This window comes from Moschus berezovskii, chromosome 3 (assembly GCF_049115385.1).
Source record: "Moschus berezovskii isolate FMDL1 chromosome 3, NW_MosBer_1.0, whole genome shotgun sequence".
In the NCBI taxonomy this organism is placed as follows: domain Eukaryota; kingdom Metazoa; phylum Chordata; class Mammalia; order Artiodactyla; family Moschidae; genus Moschus; species Moschus berezovskii.
Window position 1 is genome coordinate 38,697,661 of NC_142462.1, and position 22,370 is coordinate 38,720,030.

Sequence of the window (22,370 nt, forward strand, 5' to 3'; positions counted from 1 at the left end):
TATGTCTGTTAGCCTGCTTCTGTTTCATAAATAAGTGGATCTATATAATTCGGTTCCACATATAAATGATATAATGGTATTTGTCTATCTCTTTCTGTCTTACTTCATTTAGTATGAAAATGTCTAGGTCCATCCATGTTTCAGCAAATGGCATCATTTCATTCTATTTATGACTAAATAGTATTTCATCAGGCTTCCCTGGTGGCTCAGATGGTAAAGAATCCGCCTGCAACATGGGAGATCTGGGTTCAATACCTGGGTTGGTAAGATCCCCTGGAGGAGGGCATGGCAACCCACTCCAGTATTCTTGCCTGGAGAATTCCCATGGACAGAGAAGCCTGGCAGGCTACAGTCCATGGGGTTGCAAAGAGCCAGACACGACTGAGGACTCAGTACAGCACAGTATTTCATCATATATATGTAACACATTTTCTTTATCCATTCATCATAAATAGACATTTAGGTTGCTTCCATGTTCTTGGCTATTATAAATAGTGCTGCTATGAACACTGGGGTGCACTTATCTTTTTTAATTAGAATTTTCTCTGAATACGTGCCCAAGAGTGGGATTGCAGGATAATATGACAATTCTTAGTTTTTGAGGAACCTCCATTCTGTTTTCCACAGTGGCTGCACCAATTTACATTCCCACCAACATTGTAGGAGGGTTCCCTTTTCTCCACACACTCTCCAGCACATATTTGTAGACTTTTTAATTAGGCCATTCTATAGGTATGAAGTAATACTTCACTGTAGTTTTGATTTGCATTTCTCTAAAAATTAACAAAGTTAGGCATCTTTTCACATGCTTATTTGCCATATGTATGTCTTCTTTGAAGAAATATTTATTTAGAACTCTGCTCATTTTAGATCTTCTGCTCATTTTGTTTGTTCTTTTCGTTGTTGAGTTGCGTAAGTTGTTTGTATATTTTGGAAAGCAAGCCCTTGTCAGCTGCACTGTTTGCAAATATTTTCTCCCAGTCCATAGACTGGCTTTTCATTTTGTTTAGTTTCCTTTGCTATGCAAAAAGTTATAAGTTTGATTAGGTCCCGTTTGTTTATTTTTGCTTTTTTAAAAAAAACTATTTATTTTTGGCTGCACTGGGTCTTCGTTGCTGCCCATGGGCTTTCTCTAGTTGCAGAAAGTGGAGGCCCACTCTTCACTGTGGTACGTGAGTTTCTCATTTCGGTGGCTTCTCTTTTGGAATGCAGGCTCTAGGCACAGGAGCTTCAGTAGTTGCGATACATGGGCTCAGTAGTTGCAGCCTGCTGGCTCTAGGGTGCGCAGGCTTCAATAGTTGAAACACAGGGGTGCAGCAGTTGTGGCTCATGGACACTAGAGTGCAGGCCCTGAAGTTGTGGTGCCTGGGCTCCACCGTTCTGCCCCATGAATCTTTCTGTACCAGGGATTGAACCCACGTTCCCTGCATTGGCAACTAGATTCCTACCCACTGTGCCACCAGGAAAGTCCTATTTCTGCTTTTATTTCTACTGCCTTGGGAGACTGACCTAAGAAAACATTGTTATGATTTATGTTAGAGAATATTTTGCCTATGTTCTCTTCTAGGAGTTTTATAGTGTCATATCTTATATTTAAGTCTTCAAGTCATTCTGAGTTCATCTCTGCTTGGAGAATGAGAGTGTGTTCTAACTCCACTGATTTACATGTAGCTATCCAGCTTTCCCAACACCACTTGCTGAAAAGACTGTCTTTTCACCATTGCATATTTTGGACTCCTTTATCAAAGACTGACCATAGATGTGTGGGTTTAGTCCTAGCCTCTCTATTTTATACCATTTTTCCAGATAATCTGTTTTTATGCCAATACCATGTTATTTTGATTACTACAGACAATCAAATTGTGGTACGGTCTAAAATCTGAAACTATTATGCCTCTAGCTTTGTTCTTTTTCTTCAGGATTGCTTTGGCAACTTTGGTTCTTTTATGGTTCCATACAAATTTTAGGATTATCTGTTCTAGTTCTATGAAAAATGTCTTGAGTAATTTGATAGGGATTGCATTGAATCTGTAGATTTCTTTAGAAAATATGGCCATTTTAACAATATTAACTCTTTCAATCCAAGAGCACAGTCTTTTCATTTCTTTGAATCGTCTTCAATTTCCTTTATCAATATTTTATAATTCTCAGCATATAACTCTTTCACTCCTTCGTCAGGTTTATTCCTAAGCATTTTATTTATTTATTTACGGGTGTAATTTTTAAAGGATTTTTTTTTAACTTTCCTTTTATGATATTTTGTTGTTAATATAAAGAAATGCAAAAAATTTCTGTATGTTAAAAATTATCTCTGAGGACAGATTTTATGATTTTTTAAATAAGTTAGGCTACAAACTTATCAGAATATGACAAAGTAATCTAAATCAAGTTTGTTTAAAAACAAAAACCGCAACTTTTTAACCAAATACAGAATTTGAACTTGTCACTGTCCTTATTAATGACTGAACCAAGTAAATGCACTATAATTTAAGCAGTGCTTCCTAAAATGTTCTTAAAAGTGTTCCAAAAGATATTAACAGTAGTACCAAAGAAGAAAAGGCTTTTCCTGTGAAAATTCTATTCAAGAAAGTTAAACAGTTTTCTTTCTTTTTAATCAAAGGATTTCTAAGCTCCTTTTAATATGCTAAATCTGTGTTATTTATAAACCTCCAAAAACAGTGTTTAGAATGAAATATTTTCCCAGGTGTATTTGACCATTAGCTCCTTTATGGTCCAGATATAACTGGCATCATTAGGAATATAGTCTAGAAAACAGTGCAAGTCAAATGTGTCAACAACAGATGTCCAAGGATGATGTTGGGATAATGATTAACATTTCTCAAGCCCTTATGTATCTGGCACTTTGCTAAGTGCTTATGGGAATTTCCAGTTAATACTCACAGCCTTCCTAAATGGTAAATTAAAATAATCTTCATTTCACAAAAAAAGGAAGATGAAGCTTAAAGAAATAACTTGTCCAAGGTCACACACTAATAAGTGGCTAAGTTAAGATCAGAACCCAAGCAGCCCAACTCCAGAGTCCCCTTTCTCAATCACTCTTCATGCTATCAACAATCCCAACCCACAGCACACAACAGTTCAAAGTTTATAGTACATTGTCTTTTGAATAATTTACTTTTTTATCCTTTACTTCTTCATATTTTTATACTAAACTGAAAACTAGAATATTTTTATATCAAAATAAACTGGTAGGGGAAAATAAATTATGTGCGTGATTCTGTTTTTGCAGCCAAGTTGAGAACTATGCTGCTGCTGCTATAGGGTCACATAAAAACATGGTAGGGTAACCAAGCGAAAGTCTTCTTCATTTTACAGGGAAACCTACCTCTGCCACTTGGTAGCATCTGACTTTGAGAAAATTCTTGGTTTCAGTGCTTTTCTCAACAACTAGAATGAAGGAAAAGAAAGGGGATGAAAAAGTATATTACTGATAATTACCACAGTAACAACAGACTGTTAATAAGGGTGCTCCAGACTGTGTGGATATGTTGTTGTTGTTCAGTCGCTAAGTTGTGACCCCATAGACTACAGCACACCAGGCTCCTGTGTCCTCACTATCTCTTGAAATTTGCTCAAATTCATGTCCACGGAGTCTGTGATGCTAACTGAAGCTTCAGTTCAGTTCAGTCAGTCGTGTCCGACTCTCCGCAACCCCATGAATCACAGCACGCCAGGCCTCCCTGTCCATCACCAACTCCCGGAGTACCCTCAAACTCATGTCCACAGAGTCGGTGATGCCATCCAGCCATCTCATTCTCCGTCGTCCCCTTCTCCTCCCGCCCCCAACCCTTCCCAGCAAACTGAAGCTTAAATGCCAGAATTAAGTTACAATTTTTATTAGCCCATAAATTGGAGGTTTTTGTTGTTTGTTTTGCAAATAATTTGTTTTTAATCTAGGACTGAGACTTTTATTCAGTTTGATAATTTAGTTTACCCTATTCTCAGTACTCTGGTAAACTACTTCCAAATGATGAAAAAGCAAGTGTTCGTTTTTTGTACAGGTCCAAAATTTTCTTTCAACTAAGTGTCTCAAAACACTATAAAAGACACAGTGCACTGCTCTGCTATGATTATAACAGGCAAAGTAAGGTGGCTGAGATTATGTACAAGCAATTAGTTCAAATTAATGTCATAATAAAAACTATTTTATTCGGTCTTTCTGTTCCATCTCCATACTTTGAAAAAGCAACCAGGTTTATTGGCAGAAGCTTCTGAACACTTAAAACATAAATAACTCATAAATACTTCCTCCATGCCAAATCAAACAAAATTCAGTTGAACTACAGAATTAGCTAGCTGCTTGCCATTGACTGTATTTGTAGGGAGATGGAAGGAGACAATAGTTATCTATTTATTTATTTGAGACAAACAGTTATTGCCCTCTCCATTAAGCTATACATATTTCTCTCTCCCTTGCCTTGCCTAGGGGAAGATTAAAAAGTTCTAAGGTTTCGAGTTTAGCAAATTGTTCCTTGGAGATGGGCAAGTAAAGAGTATCTGCTACAACCAAGCATTCAAACTAGCAGTATTAGTTCGTTACAGTTGCTATAACAAAGTACCATAGAATGAGTGACAAACAATAGAAATTATTTTCTCACAGTTCTGGAGGTTAAAAGTCTAATAATCAAGGTGTCAACAGGGTTGATTCCTTCTGAGAGTCATTAAGGAAAGGATCTATTCCAGGCCTTTTTCCTTGGTTTGAGGTCATCTTCTCCCTGTGCTTTCACATTATCTTCTATCTGTAAAGATATACCTAAATTTCTTCATCTTATAAGGACACCAGTCACAGTGGATTAGGAGCTATCCTAATTACCTCATTTCACTTAATTACCTATATAAAGACCCTACCAACAAATATGGTTACATTATGAGGTACTGGGGATTAGGATTTCAACATATGAAAGAGGGACTGGAGTGGGGTTGGGGGGACACATAATTCAACCTGTTAACACCATCAAAGCTATATGCAATAAACTAGGATTGCACCAATTAATCTCTTGCACTAGAGCTGCTGAAATATCATCTATTTATTCATAAACTATTAAACGTCTTCTAATATATTGTCACCTTGCTTATTTAACATATATGCTGAGTACATCATGAGGAACGCTGGGCTGGAGGAAGCACAAGCTGGAATCAAGGTTGCTGGGAGAAATATCAATAACCTCAGATATGCAGATGACACTACCCTTACGGCAGAAAGTGAAGAGGAACTCAAAAGCCTCTTGATGAAAGTGAAAGAGGAGAGTGAAAATGTTGGCTTGAAGCTCAACATTCAGAAAACAAAGATCATGGCATCTGGTCCCATCACTTCATGGGAAATAGATGGAAAAACAGTGGAAACAGTGTCAGACTTTATTTTTTTGGGCTCCAAAATCACTGCAGATGCTGACTGCAGCCATGAAATTACGCTTACTCCTTGGAAGGAAAGTTATGATCAACCTTGATAATATATTAAAAAGCAGAGACATTACTTTGCCAACAAAGGTCCGTCTAGTCAAGGCTATGGTTTTTCCCGTGGTCATGTATGGATGTGAGAGTTGGACTGTGAAGAAAGCTGATCGCCGAAGAATTGATGCTTTTGAACTGTGGTGTTAGAGAAGACTCTTGAGAGTCCCTTGTACTGCAAGGAGATCCAACCAGTCCATTCTAAAGGAGATCAATTCTGGGTGTTCATTGGAGGGACTGATGCTAAAGCTGAAACTGCAATACTCTGGCCACCTCATGCGACGAGTTGACTCACTGGAAAAGACTCTGATGCTGGGAAAGGTTGGGGGCGGGAGGAGAAGGGGACGACCGAGAATGAGATGGCTAGATGGCATCACCGACTCTGTGGACATGAGTTTGAGTGAACTCCGGGAGTTGGTGATGGACAGGGAGGCCTGGCGTGCTGTGATTCATGGGGTCGAGGAGAGTCGGACACGACTGAGCAACTGAATTGAACTGAACTGAAGTCCTAGATGCTAGATTTACAAAAATGAAAACAACATAATCCCTGACTTGAGGGTTTCATAGTCTATTAGGGGAAACAAGTAAACCTAAACAGCAGAAATGAGTGTCCTTTCATCCCTTCTGAAACAAATCAAGGCAAATCAGGGTATAAGCAAACAAAATAATAAAAGCAAACACCATGAGGAAAATGAGAAGGAATGTTAAAGGAAGTCCAGTGGAAGTATTATCTTGCAATCATTTTGCTATCACTTGACCCTCTTTCTCTTTCCCCAAAACAGCATATAGAAATACACTTTCCAAAGGACAGCTCTACTTTCATTCCTTCAAAGTTTTTTGCATTCTTAACCAGCAGTTTTCCTTTTTCTAGTGTTGGAGAAAAAGAAGAGAGGAATGTTAAGAGAAACAAATTTCAAGTGACTCATGGGTTGGGTTGATGTCTTAGGGTGAGTCACTGCCCTTTCAAAAATTGGAATGAGATGTTCAACCATTAGTGATGTCTGCCAACAGAAGTTCAGATGTTCAATTAGAAACTGATGAGGACAAACGGGGGCTGGGGCGGGGGTGGAGTGGGGTATAATGATAAAATGCAAATAAACACAGTTGATGGTGGTAATGTGTACTAACAGAGCCATAATAATAAAAGCAACAGATCTTGACTACACTACAATATCCTATTTGTCTCAGTGGATATTATTAATACAGATGCTTTCCTGGTTTAAAAAATTATAGTAACCAAAGATAAAGTAAACAGTTTAGTAAGATCATGTTGATTCACTGGGATAACAGTCAATTTGCTTTAGCAGAGGCTGAATTATAAACTTATTTTTTCAATAAAGTTTTTAATAATGCTATATGGTAGTATAACTGATGTTGCTTTGCTGCTGAATGTGAAACTAAAATTAGTACAGCAAAAATTTCTATTTTGGTTCTCTCAAAGTATTTGAAAGTCCTGTAAGAATGTTTAATCCCTAAAGTAGTTAAGTATTTCTATTCAATTATGCAGTGTTTCTGAAGAAAAGGCTTATAACAGAAAATTAAATATCTTTGGGTTATATCACCAATAACCAATTCTTAACTGATAAATCCAAATTTAATAAATCACATTATATTACAATAAATATAATAAAAACCTGGGAGTTTGATAACCTGGTGTCATGAAAAATATCTGCCCTGATTACCATCCAACGACCAGTTCAATATGATTTACACGAAGAAGCTGGTCTTTCTAAGTGCTACTGAAAACTGTATAACATATATGTAGCTCTCACAGTGGAAAGAACAAGTTTTCCCCTTACTTTTCTTTATATCATCTTTCTTAGACTGTCCTTCCTTTAACCTCAACATACTATTATCACAGATAAATATAATCTCCAAATAAAACTGTTAAAATTTAAATAACATACATATGATAGAAAAGTTTATTGAAAGGAATCCTTTTATAAAGCATTTTAAATAGAAAATATATTAATAGTTAACACAAATTACAGCAAACATAACTAATATTTATCTTCCACTTCTTTCTATGAGGAGAGGAGTCATACCTTGTATTCCTTTGACAACCACCCCCTTCTCCAAGTGTTTTTAACACAGCTCAATAATAGAAGCAACATGGCATAATGAAAAGATTTCAAAAAACTGGGAATCCCTGGGGAACCTGACTTTCAAGGCCAGAGGGATTTGATTTCAGGACTTCCACAGGACTGGGGAAAACAGAGACACCACTCTTGGAGGATACAAACAAAATCTTGCATGCACCAAGACCCAGGGGAAAGGAGCAGTGACCCCACAGGAAACTGAACCAGACCTACCTGCTAGTGTTAGAGGGTCTCCTGTGGAGATGTGGGTCACATGGGTCAGCAGTGGGTCACTGTGGAGACAGGAGCATTGGCAGAAGCAGTCCTGGATTGGTGCCCCTTGGCCTAAGTTCTCTTGGAGGTCACCATTAACCCTAACATAGAGGTGGTAGACCCCAGAGCTGGGCGGCCTCAGGTCAAACAACTAACTAACAGGGACAAGCCTATCAGCAGATAATTGGATTAAAATTTTACTGAGCACAGCCCTACCCACCAGAGCAAGATCCAGTTTTTCCCATGGCCAGTCCCTCCCATCAGGAAGCTTACACAGGCCTCTTGGTGTCATCCACCAGAGGGCAGACAGAAGCAAGAAGAATCACAATCCTGCAGCAGCTACAACGAAAACCACATTGCAGAAGATTTATCAGAAAGAAAAAGCAGAAAGTTATGTTCCAGATGAATGGACAAGAAAAACACCAGAGAAACAACTAAATGAAGTAGAGATAAGCAAACTTCCAGGAAAAGAATTCAGAATTATGATAGTGAAGATAATCCAGGATCTTGGAAACAGAAAGGAGAAGATGCAAAAAATGTTTACCTAGAAGACCTAGAAGAACTAAAGAACAGAGATGAACAATACTCTAGAAGAAATCAACAGCAGAATAACTGAGGCAGAAGAATGCATAAATGCCCTGGAGAACAGAATATTGGAAATCACTGCTGCAGAACAGAATAGAGAAAAAAGAATGGGAAAAAAAAAAAAATGAAAACGGCCTAAGAGACTCCTGGGACAACATTAAACATACCAACATTCGCAGTATAGGGGTCCTAGAAGAAGAGACCCACTCCAGTGTTCTTGCCTGGAGAATCCCAGGGGCGGGGGAGCCTGGTGGACTGCCATCTATGTGGTCGCACAGAGTTGGACATGACTGAAGCGACTTAGCAGCAGCAGCAGCAGCAGCAGAAGGAGAAGAGAGAAAGGACCCAAGAAAATATCTGAAGAGATAATAGCTGGAAATTTCCCTAACAGGGGAAAAGAAAGTCAACCAAGTCCAGGAAGTGCAGAGACCCAGACAGGATAAACCCAAGGATAAAAACACCAAGACATGCAGTAATCAAAATGATAAAAATTAAAGACAAAGATAAAATATTAAAAGAAACAGGAAAAATGACAACGTACAAGGGAACTCCCAAATCAGCTGATTTCTCAGCAGAAACTCTACAAGTCAAAAGGGAATGGCATGATATATTTAAAGTGAGCAAAGGGAAAAAACTACAATCAAGAATACTCTGACCAGCAAGACTCTTGTTCAGATTTGATGGCGAAATCAAAAGCTTTCCAGGCAAACAAAAGTTGAGAGAATTCAGCACCACCAAACCAGCTTTACAAATGCTAAAAGAACGTCTCAAGGCAGGAAACACAAGAGAAGGAAGAGATCTACACAAAATAAACTCAAAACAATTAAGAAAATGGTAATAGGTCCATACATATAATTTTCTTAAATGTAAATGCATTAAATGCACCAACCAAAAGACAGACTGGCTGGGTGAATGAAAACATGCACATGTATGCACTTCCACTTACCACATCACTCTGCTTGACCCCCCAAATTTTATGTAATTATTATATTGTTAGGTTAATCATGTTTTCATTATAGTTTGCAATTGTAATTATCTTTTATTTATTGTCTGGCTACTGATTGTGAAAACTGATAAACATTTTTTACTACTGTGATTATGTAACTATTATTCTCTTAATACAATTGTATCATGATTGGCCAGCAGAAAATAATAGAATTCTATATTACTAAAACTACCATTTAATAGGAAAACCTGTAATCACTTTTTAAAATCTAGATGAATATCAGAATTATCTTGTAATTTTTTGAAAAACACAAATGCCCAGCTTTGCTTTTTCTCCAAAGCTCCAAATGTGTTTCTAATGACCAGTCAAGTTTAAAAACAACTGGATTATATGATGACCTTTTACTTTTATCTAGTTTGTTTCATTTTTTGTATTCCATATTTAGTACTCCCATTTCATTTAGTTCATGTTTGCCAATTCCTTCATCTTTTTGTTGTTGCTGTTCTTTCTCAAGCCTTTATCAAGTGTAGTAGAAAATCTTTGTATACATATACATACAGATAGTATGTACAATATAATATGTATATTTTAGAAAATTTGTGAATTTTTGTCTATCTAAAAAGTTTATGACATTTTGATTCCATTTGTTTGACTTAGTATGAATAGAATGCTAGATTTCTAATATATATTCACTAAAAACTTTGACATAGTTCCATGTATTCTGGCATCTAGTAGTACTGCTAAAAGTCTAGAAAATTTATTACCTTAGTGATTTTTAAAAAAATGAATGAAGCTTGAAACTTCTAATACAATTCTGAGAATATGAAGAAACACTATGTTGTAAAAAAAAAAAACAGGAAATTAACATGTGATACAGTATTATTAGCTAAAGTATAGATTTTGTTCAAATTTCACACACATACACATAGAGTCCAAAAAACCTATACCCACTTTCCAGCAAGTTACTTAAACTGTCCTCCCCTGTGAAAAGTAAGTAATAACATCTGTATTACAGGAACGTTCTAAGGATTAAATATAAATAAAGCACTGGCACATCACTATGATCAATAACCATAGCTCTAACTATCACTAACAAAATATTTTCAGTTGGACAATCTGCACTTCATTCAACTGAACAAAGTGCATTTCAGGATCTGTGGAAAGCGGAGTAAGGGATTAGGCTGGAATTGGGAGAGAAGTTTCATTAGCTTCTAATACCCTCCAGTTACAATACTTCAATCTTTATTTGTTCTTCACTGATTAACTTTCTGATTTAGTAGACTTATCTACTGCCACTGCCTCCAATTATTCCAACACCAGTTTATTCTTTAACGCCCTTTACAATATATATTTGATTCTCATCATATACTCTCCATGACCTCAAAAATGACAATTCTATTAGTTCTGTCTCAGTACTCACTCTTTCTCTTTAACCTTGCCACAGGATCTTCCTTTCTGAAACCCTACCAAGACTTCACTGACTTCAATATTCTACTTCTATCATCCAAGTAACCCATTCTTCTAATTTTCTGTACTTCTCTAACAGTCTATTTGATTTGCATATTTCTAACGGTAACCCACTCCAGTATTCTTGCCTGGAGAATCCCACTGACAGAGAAGCCTGGTAGGCTACAGTCCACGGGGTCGCATAGAGTCGGACACGACTGAGCGACGGAACGGAACGGAACGGACCTTTCATACTTAATGGATGTGTCTCCTCTCACCTATTTCTATAATGCTTCCACCTTCCACCCCACTCCTTTACCCGAACTCACTCAAAGTTTCATAATTTCCCAAAACAGTCTCTCCCTCTTCTAATCTACTAAACTGTGTACTGTTTTGAGGACTATTTGGTCACTCCGTTCACGACAATAATATCTATCAATTAACAAAGCAACAGGAACTTTGACGTTTAGATCAAAAGAGTATATAAATGTCAGGTCAGACTAGCAGATTTTCATGCCTCTCATTAGTGAAAGGTAGTGACTATAGTCTGTATGTTGATTATAACCAATAATGAATTAATTAAACATCAATTACATCTAAAGGGGAAAAAAAAACAGAGGAGCTCAAAAAGATAGAAACAGAGTTTACAACTGCTTGCCCAAATTAAGCATTTTTAAGGCTTACATTATTCTCTTAAATTTTCAAGCCTCTAAGTTCCTTTATAGAAGAGTAATGTATATCTTCCAATAGCTGAAACCTCAAATAATTTTGATTGTACAGCTTAAGAAAACTCATATATACTGTTTTCCTTAGGTCTAGTGCAAATAACTGAATGAATGTTTACATATTTATATAAGAAGTCAACTAACATTCATCTGCTACTCAAAAGACTCTTTGTTCCAGAAAGCACACATCAAACAAGTATCATTTAACATTTACTACTAAAAGGCTACCGTGATGCAAGCTTCAATAATGACAAATATTTAAACTAGAATGGAAAAGTACTAAAGTTCCTTGATGTGTTGTGCTTAACATTCTTTACTAGGTACAAACAGTATTTAGGAATGCAAACTGATCTTGAACATACAACACATTAAAATGTGAACTATACAAAGTACGTTGAATAAACACCATCCCATTCCCATTCCAGTATCTTATACAACACATTACAATGTGAACTATACAAAGTACGTTAAATAAATACCATCCCATTCCCATTCCAGTATCTTCTATCATAACCATACTGGACTGTTTGTTGAAACAGCAGAAGATACGATATCAACATAGAACAGACCAATCATAATTATGATAGGGTTACCAAAAACCGAAACTAATTGGGCAAAGAGGAAAACAGTTAGTAAAACACTCAAATAAAATAATTAAGCCTACTTCTCAATAACAAAGAATAAAGAAAGAGTCTTAATTGGGAAAACAATTAGGATATTGATTAAAAATCATGAGTTATAGCATCAGAGAGGAATTGAGTTTAAACTCTGCCTCTACTTGTTGCTTTTGAACAAGTATCTTAATCTCTTTCATCTCAGTTTCTTTATCTGAAAAATAAGGGTAACTAATACTTATTTTGCAAAGTTGTACACAAATAAATGAAATTAATTATGCAAAGTACTTAGAAAGTGGACTTCCCTGGTGACTCAGATGGTAAAGCATCTGCCTACAATGCAGGTGACCTGGATTCAATCCCTAGGTCATGAAGATCTCCTGGAGAAGGAAATGGCAACCCACTCCAGTACTCTTGCCTGTAAAATCCCATGGACGGAGGAGCCTGGTAGGCTACAGTCCATGGGGTCGCAAAGAGTCGGACACAACAGCGAATTCACTCACTCACTTAGAAAGTAGCAGATATTAAAATATCAACAAACTGTTTTCAATCCAAAAAGACCTGGACATTTTCATATAGCTAAACTACCTCATTTGTGTGTGTGTGTGTGTGTGTGTGTGTGCGTAGTAGAGTTTTATTAAAGTAAGAAAAGGGACAGAGAAAGCTTCTGACACAGACATCAGAAGGGGGGACGGAGAACACCTCCCTTGCTAGTGTTCGCAAGGAAGTTATACTACTTCAGACCTTCAAGGAAGACAGTGCCAGAACTTATAAGTTCTCTCCCCATCCTCTCTATTTCACAAAGCTAGTATATTCAGAAACCAAAACCTGAGAAAGATAATACAAAAGGAACACTAGAGATCTTACAGAGCAATCTAATCTAGCTTTAAAGAAGTATGCTATTACCAAGTTGTCTTTATTCCAAAGAGACAAAGTTGGTGAAATCTATTAGGAAAGCTTTTAATATGATTCATAAAATAGGCAAAGAAGAAAAGCCATATAATCATATATTATGAAATTTACGTGATCCAATTTAAACTTAATTCTAAAAAAGGGGAATAGAAGACTACTTCCTTAATGTACTAAAAAAAAAAACAACTGTCAAAAAGAATACACAACTATGAAAACCGTAAAGGCATTCATTCAAACAAGAAATGAACCAAAGATGCTCGCTATTCATTACTATAATTTAACAATCTAATTAACACTCTAATCAGTGTGATTTTTTTAAAAAAAAGAAAAGGTTAAATATTAGCAAGAAAACAAAATTATCATCATTCACAAATTCTATAACTGCCTTATTATAAAATCCAATAGAAACTATTACAATTAAGAATTTCATAAAAAATAAATTAAAAAAGCAGAATTTCATAAGATGACCAATTAGAAAATAGTACAACAAATCACCAACTTTTCTATGTTCCATCAGGAAGATGTAACCCTCTTTAAAATACAATGAAAAAGTATTTCACTCACAATAGCGACAAGAGGTTTTAAAATACCAAAAGTCAACTTTAAAAATAGGCAGAATCACATGAAGAAAACTACAAAACACTGAGTCATAAAAGATGACTTGAAGAGATGATGAAAATACTGTAAAGTATTTCATAGCTATCTCTAAAATAGATCATAAGAAATCATAGCTGTCTCTAAAAAATTAGTTTATATTTTCAATTAAATTCTTTCTTAACAAATTGGATTAAAGGTAATCTGAAAAAAAATGAGAAATTATGAAAATGTTTTGAAAAAGGTAATAGGAATTCACACAACCATATAGTAAAATACATTAAAAAGTTACAGTAATTAGAACTGTTTGGAATTATTGGAGCAAAAAATATAGCCAAATGAAACAGAACAGAAAATCTCTGGGGAAAGACAATTATTCAGTAAATAGTATAAAATAATTGACTTGCCACTCGACCTTAAAATACACTTCAAATAGATTAAAGATGTAAATTTTTTTTTAAAACTCTGAAAGTAATATAAGGAAAAAGAAGTAATTACTTATAGAATATGCAAACACAAGAAAGTCTAAGCAGTAAAAGGAAAATTTGATAGATTTAGCTACACTAAATATTAAAAATCTGTTTAAAAATAAAAAATTCAAGCCAAAAACAAAATTAGGATGCAAATGACAAAGTGGAGAAATTATCTGCATTGCAGTTTGACCAACACCTAACAGTTTTATATACAAAGAGGTTTTATAACTCAGTATTTTAAAATCCAATAGCATAATAAACAAAGGACATTAATAAATAATTCACAAAAAATACAAATATTTAAAGTCACTAATAACAAATGAAACAAAGAAATTTATACTTTTCATATCAAAACAGCAGTTTTTTAATATGGAGAGATTGCTGGCATCCTCAAGCACAATTAATAAAAATGACTATCACAACTTTCTGGAAAGCAATCTATTAATATCTATCAAAAATAATTAGTGTACCTTTTAACTTTAGAATTTCTCTTAATAAAAGATATACACAATGATTAATCCATCAAGTTATTGGAAAGAGCTTAAATTTTTAACAATTGAAATGTTGGTTAAATAAGCAATGGAAAATCCAAATGCTGGACTATTAGCTACACATTTAAAATGATGGTATGCTGTAAAAGAATAATGCTTTATTGACTCGGGCAAGCATTCATTCAATTGTGTAAAAATAACCTAGAAACAAGATAGTGTCAACAACAACAAACAAAAGAGCAGGTACAATATGCAGCGGGTAGCGGAGGGCAGTTGTTGGAAAATAAAAAAGAGCAAATCCCATTAAAAAGGACCCATGGGATATTCACCAGTGTTAAAAATGATTATCAATAGGCGCACACACACTCAGTCACTCATTCATGTCCGACTCTTTACAGCTCCACAGACTGTAGCCCGCCAGGCTCCTCTGTCCACAGAATTTTCCAAGCAAAAATACAGGAGTGGGTTGCCATTTCCTACTCCAGGGGATCTTCCCAACCCAGGGACTGAACCACCATCTCTTGCATCTCTTGCATTGCACGTGGATTTTTTACCACTGCACCATTTGGGAAGCCCATCAATGGCGCATTATAGATGTTATTTATCATTTATGCTTTCCTGAATTTTCCAAACTTCCTACAATTATTACATATTGGGTTAGTAATTAAGAAAATACAGAATGTAATGTATAAAAAAATAAAATAAAATAAATTCTGCCAAAACAGAAAAAAAAAAAGAAAATACAGAATGTTTAATATATCTCTTTGACTTTATTAACAACAGTATCCAAAATCATGTTAACACTGATAGTTTTACTCTTTTAGGCTGGACCAAAACTAGGGAGGTCTACCCTCTCTATATCTGATCATATTTTTACACTTTAATCATAATGAAAGATTTTGTAGGCAAAAGTAGAAGGGGGCGGCAGAGGGTGAAACGGTTAGATAGCATCACCAACTCGATGGACATGAATTTGAGCAAACTCCAGGAGATAGTGAAGGACAGGGAAGCCTGCCCTGCTGCAGTCCATGGAGTCACAAAGAGTCAAACACAACTTAGTAACTGAAAACTACAATGAAAGAAATTTTCAGAACTCTAGGAAACAATCAGACAAAAGTTTTCACTCCCATCTTTATTTATGATCAAGTACAATGTCAAATAATATTTAGATATTAACTATTTGCTTTCAGCTCCTGCCAAAGGTAGTAAGAATCAAGTGATGAACAAACCCTGGAACTCAGAACCAGCAGGGCTCAGCTTTCACCTACATCTAAAACTTGAGCCTGAAACTTTTTAAAAAGTTGGAAGGGACAGTGTGGAATATAGATATTACCTTTCTCAGGATACAAAATGTGGGCCTTTGACAACTTCCATTCACAACTCTTCTCTGTCTCCCTTGGTAGAAAGAAGAATGACTTTTTTTCCTCCAATGTGTTTAAAAGGCATATATCGAAAGGGCAAGTAAGCAGGATTTCTTCTGAACAAAGATGCTTTAAACAGGAGATTTGTAAATGCTAAATGTTCTCCTTCCCCAGTACAGACATGCAGCCTAACTCCAAGGGGGTCAAAAAGATTCTAGCAGCACTTGGCTCTCAACAGTAAGCAATAGTCAAACTGTTAATTCCATCTGCTCCCCTCCAAAAAATGACAAAGCATTACATGGTAGTGCCAGGGGCTAGATTTAAGGGTTTTTTCTATGGGGCATTCATTTTCATAACATTAAGATGCTAATTATTTCTGAGTACTTCTGAGAACCAATCTTGATACTACACGATGACAACCTTGATGCTGATAACAAAAAAATACACTATCTTTAATATCATATTCTTTGTTAAAGATGTTGTCTTCCTTTGTTTACCGGTCAGAGCTCTGAATTCCATCTACTATTACCTCAGGAACTTAGTTCCAATAGATATCTCATTTTTCCTAATCTCTTACTTCTCACTTTCCTTACACATATAAAAAAAATCCAAGCATAATATCCCTTCAACTCATATCCCTCTGCAGCAGTTTCAACTATGCCTATGGAATTTCCTAAGGAACTGTGAAATATCTATGCAACTAATCTCTAGTAATAAAAAGTAGACCAGTGGTTTCAGGGATTGAGAGAGAGATTACAAAGGGGCACTAGGAGACTTTTGGAGGTGACGGATATATTCATCATTTTGATTGTGGTGATAGTTTAATGAACATAAACGTGTTAAACATTCAACTGGAGAAGGAAATGGCAATCCACTCCAGTACTCTTGCCTGGAAAATCCCATGGATGGAGAAGCCTGCAGTCCATGGGGTCGCTAAGAGTCAGACACGACTGAGCGACTTCACTTTCACTAATCACTTTCATGCATTGGAGAAGGAAATGGCAACCACTCCAGTGTTCTTGCCTGGAGAATCCCAGGGACGGGGGAGCCTGTCTATGGGGTCGCACAGAGTCGGACACAACTGAAGCAACTTAGCAGCAGCAGCAGCAGCAAACATTCAACCGCACACTTTAAATATGTGTAGTTTATTACAGGCCAATTATACTTCCATAAAGCTATTGCTGATTGCAGCCATGAAATTAAAAGACGCTTACTCCTTGGAAGGAAAGTTATGACCAACCTAGATAGCATATTAAAAAGCAGAGACATTACTTTGCCAACAAAGGTCCATGTAGTCAAGGCTACGGTTTTTCCCATGGTCATGAATGGATGTGAGAGTTGGACTGTGAAGAAAGCTGATTGCCGAAGAATTGATGCTTTTGAATTGCGGTGTTGGAGAAGACTCTTGGGAATCCCTTGGACTGCAAGGACATCCAGCCAGTCCATTGTAAAGGAGATCAATCCTGGGTGTTCATTGGAAGGACTGATGCTAAAGCTGAAACTCCAATATTTTGGCCACCTCACACGAAGAGTTGACTCACTGGAAAAGACCCTGATGCTGGGAGGGATTGGGGGCAGGAGGAGAAGGGGACGACAGAGAATGAGATGGCTGGATGGCATCACCGACTCGATGGACGTGAGTTTGAGTGAACTCTGGGAGTTGGTGATAGACAGGGAGTTCTGGCGTGCTGTGATTCATGTGGTCGCAAAGAGTTGGACAGGGCTGAGCGACTGAACTGAACTGAAAGCTATTGAAATAAATACTGAAGTCTGGGTCCTGTTCCACTCTTCAAATTGGTATAGGGGTTCCCCCTTGAAATCAGGACTCAAAAACTCCCTCAGATGATTTGAAAATGTGTAGATAAGATTGAGAATCACTGCTCTAAGGCTGTCATTCTCTCTTCCTTCCTTAGTTTTCTTAAAATGCCCCATGCAAAGAAAAACACCAATACAGTATACTAACGCATATGTATGGAATTTAGAAAGATGCAAATGATAACCCTGTATACGAGATAGCAAAAGAGACACAGATGTATAGAACAGTCTTTGGGACTCTGTGGGAGAGGGTGAGGGTGGGATGATTTGGGAGAATCGCATTGAAACATGTATGTTGTCATATGTGAAACGAATCACCAGTTCAGGGTCGATGCATGTTACAGGATGCTCGGGGCTAGTGTGCGGGGATGACCCAGAGGGAGGATAAAGGGAGGAGGGAGGTGGGAGGGGGGTTCAGGAGGGGGAACTCATGTACACCCGGGGCGGATTCATGTCAATGTATGGTAAAACCAACCAATATAATATTGTAAAATAATTAGCCTCCAATAAAATTAATTAATTAATTTTTAAAAAAAGAAAGCAAAAAAAAAAAAATACCAAAAAAAAAAAAATGCCCCATGCAAGCATGTCTATTTTTTCATCATCCATTCTTGATCCAAAGAGCCGACTCATTGGAAAAGACCCTGATGCTGGGAAAGACTGAGGGCCGGAGAAGGAGGCAACAGAGGATGAGATGGCTGAATGGACTCAACGGACATAAGTTTGAGCAAACTCTAAGAGATAATATAGGACAAGGAAGCCTGGCATGCTACAGTCCATGGGTCACAAAGAGTTGGACCAAACAACGTTCTTTCTCAGTCTTCTGGAGACTAGTTTCTTAACCACTACTCAGTTAAAACTGTACTTGTTAAAGTCACCTATGAACTCCTGACAAATTCACTGGTCCCTGGACTCCTCTTCTTACTTGACACTTCTTTAAAGCCTTCAAAATTATTGACCCATTCCTCCTCTATTTGAAAACTTCTCCACCCTTGGCATCCTTCTTGAAGTTCCTCCTATCTTTCTAACTAATACTTATCTAACTAATTCTCTTTCACATTATTCTTCCACCTATCTGTCTTTTAGTTGTCTATTCTCCAATTGCTGCTTTTTATTATGCTAAAGTCTTTTCCAATCTGAGTCATTTCAACACACCCAAGTCAATACAGCTTCTTCAACCCCCCATCTTCCCTCTATTCCTGATTTACTTTACAAGTTCCACATCCTACATTCAAACACATATCTACATCTTCATCTGAATGTCCCACAGTTTCCTCAAATTCAAAAAATCCACAATAGAATGCATCATCTTCCCTCTATCTATGTGCAACTCATTTCCAATCAATGGAACCAAGTCAAACCCTCAAGATTCTTGATTCTTCCTCCTTTCTTTCCTGAGGTGACAGGATCTATCAGGTTCTACCTCGCTCTACCAGAACGAGGATCCAAAACACAAATCCATTAAGTGGTTTCTTGTTCATCATTTTCAATGCAATCCCCTTAGCCAAGGATGCAACATCCTGGGTTGGCCCCCTACACCCTCACTGTTCTCATCTTCCACCGTTTTCCCATCTAACCCCCGCATTCAAGTCAAGACCAGTATTACTAACTTTGGACTTGTCACCGACAATGACTTCTCTAAACTGCCAGGGTTGCTCCCGCCTCCTTGTTTTCTCACTTACTCTATTTTCCTGGAAAGGTATTCACTCAGCTCGTGCACTCGGCGAAATTATACCATACTTTAAAGCTCTACTATGTGCCCCCAACCTTACATACATCCATGCTGAGTTAGCCATCTCCTACTCTGCTCACCTACAATGCTAGGCAAATCTCTATTCACGCTTATCACAAAGTATTATAATTGTTACTTTACTTACCTGTCTTGTATATGACATAGGAAGTTCCTTGATGACAAGAGCTGTGACATTCATTTTTGTATACATTCATTTTGTATACCTATTCGGCCTGGGGTAATGCAAATTTATGTCTGACATAATTTCGATTATTTACAAGACAAAAACTTGATAGGGCCAAAATGGTCTTGATACTAACATTTTTAAAAGATCTCCTAATATTCATTATAAAATAAATATCAGGCAACAGGATCCTTAATAAAACAGTTGACTACAAGATATATTTAAACTCTGACTGTCAAAACACCACTGCTCTAAAAATGCAATGGAGAGCAGATTTCATAAAACTGGAATACAACAAAAAAACGAAGCACAGCAGGGAAAACACACTGACTCAACCAATGCTGCATCTGATGTCCATACCCAGTTACTGTTAATGCTGGTAACTAAGAGGGTTTCAAACCCTTTGTTGTTATAACTATAGTAAATCAAAAAAGGATAAATACGCCAAATCCAGAATTTATTTTCTAAAACAGGCAATGATTTTCTTCCTTGCTACTTTGTTGAAATGAATTATTAGAACAGCCGACTTTGAAGCTACTATTGGCCAGGCAAGCATATCCTAAAGATTTTTTTTCTTTCTTTCTTGCCTGCACTTCAAAAATATGGTGCTCTGGGACTTAAAATGTGTTAACCTAAAGAAAAATGCTTAGAAATTGGAGAACGGGGCGGGGGGGGGGCACGCAGAGCAGTGATCTATGGATGTTAGGAGAATGTTCTTATGGAAAACAAACCTCCCAGGACTACTATACTGACTCAAGGTTATACCAATATTTATGACTTTATGCAGATAAGGTTTTAAAAGCTGAAAATTTCAAACTGTAAAGTGATACACGAACCAAAGAGGCGACATACCTGCTACAAAAACTACTGTGTGACCCAAAGGACAAATAATTTGCCAAAGGACAGCCTGGCCCTACAGTCGGTAGGACGGTCTCTGAAGATAAGCAGCAGCTGCCCGCTGAACAAACTCCCCCTACCTGAAGAGCCGAGCGGCTGCCCGGCGTGTGATAGTGTATCGGAGAACCGATTCTGTGCAGTATGAAACTACCAGGGCAAAATTTAAAAATTTCAGAAACGTCTATACTCTGAGGGAACAACGCACACGAAGCGGGGATACCCAGTTCTGCCAGAGCGTGCAAACTTCGGCGGGTCTTTCAATGCAACAATTTTCGGACAAAACCCTGACGATTCTCGAGTATATCAGAAGAGTCGGACACGACTTAGCGACTAAACCACCACCACCTGGGAAGGACTAACACAGTAAAAAGAGGGTAAGGGCTGATGAAGAGCTCACCAGTGGAAATAACCAAGGAAGGAATCGTGGCTGCTTTGTGAATCTCTCCGACTTGTGGGGGAACGGGGAAGAATGTTGCTTTCAAAGACTAGGGGGGCGACAGTGACCATTTTGGCCATTAGACTGGACGGGTAGTTGCAGCCTCGCTGAAGTGGGAAGGAGGAGTCGGAGGGGTGGGAGGGGTAGGAGAGGTCGGAGCGGAGCATCAGCCGCTGCAGGGCGGTGGGGGTGTCCCACCCCAGGCAACCCGGCTGAAGGGCGGCTGGTCCGCCCGAGGCGGCTGCACCCAGGTCACGCCCGGAGATCGGAAGGCTCCTCGCCGGGGAAGGAGAAAGACCCGAGTCCTCGCGCACAAAGCTGCCGCCGCCCAGGCAGCAGGCGGGCTGCGCCCAACTTCGGGGCGAGAAGCCGCCGGCCGCAGCCTACCACCGAGTTCCTCCCCTCAGATCCTTGGACGCCTGGGCGTCCAGAAGAGTCTAGCGCTCATCCGCGGCGCCTCGCGCTGGAGCCGTTACCCCCAACGAAGCCGCCGCCGGGGGACAAAGTCCCCGTCCCTTCCCCGCCGTCGCCTCGCCCCGGCTCCTCCCTGACAAAAAAAGTTATCGGTCGCCGGCCGCCCTGGGGGCCCGGCGCGGTTCTCTCCGCGGGACTTACCAAAGCGGCTCTCCAAGCTCGACCTCCAGAACCTCGACTTATCTGGCTAGCAACGACAGCGACGGCTGCTGCTCCGAATAAGCAGCACCACCTGCCCCCGCCTTCTTCCTAGCAGAACGGGTCCCGGCGAGCCATCTTCCCCCTGCGCTCACTGACTGACAACCCAGTCCCGAGCGCCGCCACTGCCGCCAGCTACTCTGACGGGCAAGACCAGGGACCCGTCCCCAGGCAGCCAACCACCACCGCCCCACGCCAGCTCGGCCTATCGCCGCTCGCTGGGGCGGGATCAGAGCAACTTCTTCACCAATGAAAATCTTCTTTTGCTAAGCACGGGGCGGGGCCATGAGGTGGGAGGGAGGGAGACTTGGTGGGCGTAGTCTGAGCGATAAGGCGTGGTCGGCGTCCCCAAGGGGAGATGATTGACTGTTAAGATTGACGCTGCAACTAGGCGATAGTGATCAGAGAAGGTCTGTTGGACTCAGCCTTTAGTACTCACAGCTCTTCCGGAAGAAAATAAGCCTTTCGGAATGATGTTCACCATAATCGCAGAAGAGAAACTAATTGATATTTTAATTTCTTTATTTCTTGGTCAGGAGGATTTACTTCACAGTAATTTGAGTCACCAGAATTTCTCAAAATCTTATCAAATCCTGAAGTGGGGGATGGGGGTTGGGAGGAGGGAGACGGTAATAAAATACGTTTTTGCAAAATAGTAATAAAAAAC

General features: G+C 38.4%; 1 protein-coding gene across 3 annotated transcripts in view; it reads right to left on the reverse strand.

Annotated features, from left to right (window-relative positions):
• The window catches only part of HYCC1 (hyccin PI4KA lipid kinase complex subunit 1), a 101,693-nt gene extending 79,861 nt beyond the window's left edge, over positions 1 to 21,832 (reverse strand). For 2 of the 3 annotated variants that reach the window (XM_055420568.2, XM_055420570.2), the window contains exon 1: positions 21,647 to 21,832. The gene's annotated coding sequence lies outside the window, so the exon portion shown is untranslated. Of the gene's footprint in view, positions 1 to 3,346; positions 3,409 to 21,646 lie in introns of all 3 variants that reach the window. The other variant, XM_055420569.2, reaches the window with a different exon arrangement.
• Between the last annotated feature and the right edge of the window lie 538 nt (positions 21,833 to 22,370).